We start from the raw sequence: 5,467 nt of genomic DNA, 5'->3' as shown, positions 1-5,467 counted from the left end.
TAGTAAGGACCTGGATTAACCCAGCACTGCCTTAATCTGCATTCCTTGATGATGTGGGAAATTTAACTCCCTTACTTATTTAAGACACTGTTTGTTGGACTTTGAGTTATTCAGAACTGAATATATTCTAGATAATTATAGGTAGATTTAGTCATTTATTCTTCCATAATTTACTCTTTAAAGAAACCTCCAAAAAATTGGTAAAAGTAAGCAAGAAATAAACAATGGTTAAGTAATACTTATTTAGAGATATGTTCATTAGCTTACCTTTCTGACTGTGGACGTGTCCAGGAAAGCATTGTTGAAGTCTCTCATCCCACTGCTGTCATGTCCAAGTCAGAGTCTCCTAAAGAGTCAGAACAGCTGGGGAAGCTCTTCATCAGGGCTGAACTTTGAAACAACTGATGAGAGCCTAAAGAAGCCACTTTGAGCAATGAAGAACACTCACAAATTGCGTGGTAATTGCAAGATCCAATCACCAAGTGCTCCAGGGGCTTCGGGTTTGTCACGTGTGCCACCATGGAGGAGGTGGATGCAGCCAAGAATGCAAGGCCACACAAGGTCAATGAAATAGTTGTGGAACCAAAGAGGACTGTCTCAAGAGAAGATTCCCAAAGACTAGGTGCCCCCTTAACTGTGAAAAAGATCTTGGTTGGTGGCATTAAAGAAGACACTGAAGAGCCTGACCGAAGAGATTGTTTTGAGTGGTATGGGGAAATCGAAGTGATTGAAATCATGACTGACTGAGGGGCGCCAAGAAAGGGGGCTTGGTTTATGTGATGATCATGATTTTGTGACTAAGATTGTCATTTGGAAATTCCATACTGCGAATGGCCACAACTGCAAAGTGAGGGAAGCCCTGTCCAAGCAGGGCTAGTGTTCCTCCAGCCCAAGAGGTGGAAGTGGTTCTGGAAACTAGTGACGGTTGTGGAGGTGGTTTTGGTGGTAATGACAACTCTGGTTTTGGAGAAAACTTCGGTGGTTGTGGTGGCTTTAGTGGCAGCCACAGTGTTGGTGGAGACAGTGGAAATGGGGATAGATATAATGAATTTGGTAATGACGGTGGGTATGGGGAAGGCAGCCCTGGTTACTCTGGAAGAAGCAGAGGCTATGGAAGTGGTGGGCAGGGTTATGGAAGGAGTGGCAGCTGTGACAGCTGTAACAATGGAGGAGGCAGAGGCAGCTTTGGTGGTAGTAGTGGAAGCAATTTTGGAGGTGGTGGAAGTGACAGTGATTTGAGCAGTTATAACAGTCAGTCTTCAAAGTTTGGACCAATGAAGGGAGGAAACTTTGGTGGCAGAAGTTCTGGCCTTTATGACAGTGGAGGCCAATACTTAGCCAAAACACAAAATCAAAGTCGTTAGGCGGTTTCAGCAGCAGCTATGGCAGTGGCAGAAGGTTTTGCTTTTGTTTTGTTTAGAGAGAGAGTTTTGCTATAGGGTATATGCTCTCACCAGAAAGACAAAGAGGGATAGAGACAGCAAGAAATCACCCCCCAGGGGGGATAGCCACACTGAAATCCCTTCTCCTCCATTCTTCTCTTGGGATCTTGAGCATACACGTACACATGCCCACCAAGAGTTTCAAGCCGCCGGATTCTGGACAGCCATGTGGGAGTTCAGCAACATAACCATTATGTCATCTGCTGGTCCCCAGAAGGTTTTAATTAATTGCCAGGAGACAGCTTAGCAGGATAAGAGAGCCAGAAAAGTGACAAAGAAGCTACAAGTTACAACAGATTTGTGAACTCAGCCCAGCACAGCAGTGGTATGGCCTGTCTACGACAAAGAAGACGTATTTTAGACAGTATTCATGTGTATGGGCAAAAGGCTGGAGGACTGTATTTGTGACTAATTATATGACAGGTTATTTTATTTTCTGTTCTGTGGAAAGTGGAAAGCATTTCAACAAAAAACTTTAATGTAGATTTTTTTTCTTTTGCACCATGTTGTTTGCTAAATGTCATAGTCTGATCATGACAGTGAATAAATGTATTTTTTTAAATTAACAAATAAAATGATACTTATTTAATTGGTTTTCATCTCAATAAGCCAGATTTACCATCTGATTAATATAAACATTATTTTTTTCCTTTTTTTTTTCTTTTTTTTTTTTTGTGGTAGATTGTATGCATGTGAGAGTGAAAGAGACAGAGAGGAGCATCCTCCAGTATCTGTCACACCACGATCACCTTCCAGTCCTCCAGTTACCAGGTCTCAGACATTTATGTGCACATGCCTGATGTGTTTCAGAGTGGACTGGAGATTATTCGAACCATGGCTGCCTCATGGGATCTGGCTTCTCTTGAGCAGTGGAATAATGCTGCTCCACAGAGCCAGTCCTAAAAGTATTGTTTTTATTTAAATCAGTTCTTTTTTTATTTAGTGAAAATTTCAGTTTTCCTTTTGAGTTGAATTTATTTTAGTGGTATCTTTATCTTAAAAAAATAAACAAAAACCCTTGGTCCAGCCAGTGGCATGGTAGTTAAGGCAGCCAGATCCCACATGTCCAAGCATGCAGTTCAAGTCCCAGATTCATTGACTTGAAAAACACACTGGGTATGTGTGTGCGTGAGTGGGTGCCCAAAATCCTTGCAAGAGAATGGAGAAGAGATTGTGGCATGGTCATCCCCCTGAAAGGTGCTTTCTCATTTTCTCTCTCTTTCTCCCCATTGAGCACACATGCCCTATAGCAAATTTTTAAAAAATAATGTAAAAAGTGACCAGTACATGGCATGGTGCTTAAAGGTACTGAACTCCCACATGACTGACCGTGGTTCAAGTCCTGGACCTGGTGGCTTACTCTCTCACTTTCCCTCTCTCTCCTTCTCTCTCTCTGTATCTCTCTGGTGAAATTTAAATAAATTAATGAATGAATAAAATGAAATAAAAATTTTAATGCCCCTTACCACAAAATGAACATTTTAACAAAGTATAGCCTACTTTGGTTTATATCTTTTGGAGAAATACTTTAGGGTGTTATTTCTTTAAAAATACTCTAATGTGTATTTCTGAAATATGCCAGGACATTCTCTAATGCAACCACAGTATAGTCATCAAAACCAAGGATATTTATTGATGCAGTCCTGTCAGATCTTTCCGTTTTTCCTAGCAGTGCCCTTAATAGCAGAAGAAAAAAAAAATTGTCCGGAATCCTATCAAGATTTACTCATTGCATTTAGTCATCATCATCCTCTCTCTCTCTCTCTCTCTCTCTCTCTCTCTCTCTCTCTCTTTAGAGAATTGTTTTATTTAACTTTATTTATTTGTTGGCTTTTTTTTTTTCAGTTTATCCAGAGAGGGACAGAGGGAGAGAGAGAGAGAAAGAGAGAGAGAAAGCAAAAGTGAAAAAGTAAGCCACCAGGTCCAGGACTCAAACCTCAGTCAGCCATGTGGGAACCCAGCACCCTTAACCACCACACCATCTGCCAGTCCCCCAGTTGTCATGTCTCTTTTGCCTTCCTTAACCTGGAGCAATTCCTTATCCATAGCTACCCATAAGCATGATGGCTTGAAAAGTAAAGGCAGTTTATTTCAGAGAGTGTTGCACAAGCATTATTTTTATCATGACACTTACCTGGGTTCAGTTCTTCTGGGGAAAAGAAGAAAAAACTATCTCCTCAAAATTTTATATCTTAAGAGCTTTATTTGGAGTGTAGAAAGATATCTTACCTAAGATTTACCGGTTTGTTGTTGAACGATGTTTCTCAATGGGAGCACTGTCAGCATTTTGAACGGAAGAATGCTTCACCATGCTGCTGTCCCACACATGACATGAGATATGAGATGTAGCATCCCTGGTGCTGCCCACCAAATTCCAGTAGCATTCTCTAGTTGGTAGGACAATCTAAAACACCCCCATTAAGAATCATTGTTTTTACGGGACCAGCAGTTGGTGTAATGGCTATGTTGCTGGACTCCCATATAGTCAACCACGGTTTGAGTCCCAGACCTGGTGATTTGAACTCATTCCGGGTGCCTGTGCATGCATGCCCAAGATCCTGGGAGAAGAATGAAGGAGAAGGGATTGCGGCATGGTCATCCCCCCTGGGGAGTGATTTCTCACTTAATGTCTCTCTGTCTCTGTCTTTCTGACAAGTGCACGTGCCTTATAGCAAAAACCTCTCCAAAGAAAAAGAATCATTGTTTTACAAAATTTGGAATCTCTCAATTGGGAGAGTGGTTTTGCGCTTTTTTTTTTATATAGAAAGTGGCATAAACAAATTTTCCATTTGATGGTTGTAATTATCAGTAATTGGTAATCAGATGACCAACAAAATGTTTTAACCAAATTCTGTTCACTTTTTTAATTTGCATATTTAATAAGTAAGTAATAAAGGGTTAAGTTGGTCATATATGTTTTTTTGGTTTGGTTTGGTCTGGTTTTTAGAGAGATTTTTGCTATAAGGCATACGTACTTGCCAGAGAGACAGAAAGACAGAAAGCAAGAAATCACCCCCCCAGGAAGATGGCCATGCCACAGTCCCTTCTCTTGCATTCTCCTCTCAGGATTTTGGGCACACATGCACATGTGCCTGGCATGAGTTTCAAGCCACTAGGTCTGGGACTCAAACCATGATTGACCATGTGGGAATCTAGTGACATAAGCATTACACCATCAGCTGGTCTTAGGTCATGTAAGTTTTAATATCATCAGAAATGAGAATCCTATTAGCTGTCTTTAGTTAGAATCAAGGACTCCATTTTAGATGTCAATTGAAATAAAATATCCTTAGAAGATTTACCTTCAGGGCCTGGCAGGTGTCATAGTGGTTAAGGACATTGGACTCCCATATGGTCGTCTGAGGTTCAAGTCCTGGACCTGGCAACTTCCTTTCTCTTTCTCTCTCTCTCTTCTTCCTCTCTGGTCAAATTAAAATAAATAAAGTTAAATGAAATTTAAATAAAAATATTTACCTTAAAACTATTTTTTTTTCATTGCTAGAGGGCACATATGCTTACCAGAAGGAAAGAGAAAAAGTATTCCGTCATTGGGCAAGGCCAAGCTATTACCCCTGTCCTCTATTTCTCCATCCTATAAGGACTTAACTCTAATTACACACACACCCAGCATGTTACTCAAGCTGCCAGGCCAAGTCCCAAATCACAGTTGACCATGTAGATTTTGGCTCCCTTAACTGCTATGCTACAGGGCCAGCCCAAAACACTGAATTTTTTAATTTAAATTAATTCATTTATTTTTTAATTATGCCAGAGGATGTGTACACTTGCCAGAGAGAAAGAGGGAAGCTGAGAAAGCCTAACCCCCATGAGGGATGGTCATGCTACAATCCTTTCTTCTCCATTTCTCCTCCTCTTGGAATTTTGGGCGTACTTGCACATGCATCTGGCTTGTTTTTCTCAAGCCACTGGATCAAAAACAGAAACCACACAGTCAGCCATGTAGGATCTAGCCCTCATAACCACCATGCCATGGGCTAGCCCATTTTTTAAAAATACATTTGTTT

At 40.8% G+C, this 5,467-nt stretch overlaps 1 pseudogene; it reads left to right on the top strand.

The window, feature by feature from the left end:
• Positions 1 to 189: 189 nt before the first annotated feature.
• On the top strand, positions 190 to 1,460 carry LOC102487550 (heterogeneous nuclear ribonucleoprotein A1 pseudogene; annotated as a pseudogene).
• Positions 1,461 to 5,467: the final 4,007 nt, after the last annotated feature.

Source organism: Tupaia chinensis, unplaced genomic scaffold, assembly GCF_000334495.1.
Source record: "Tupaia chinensis unplaced genomic scaffold, TupChi_1.0 Scaffold144346_1, whole genome shotgun sequence".
Classification (NCBI taxonomy): Eukaryota; Metazoa; Chordata; class Mammalia; order Scandentia; family Tupaiidae; genus Tupaia; species Tupaia belangeri.
The sequence above is the reverse complement of the archived record's forward strand: the minus strand, read 5'-3'. Positions and strand labels throughout refer to the sequence as shown.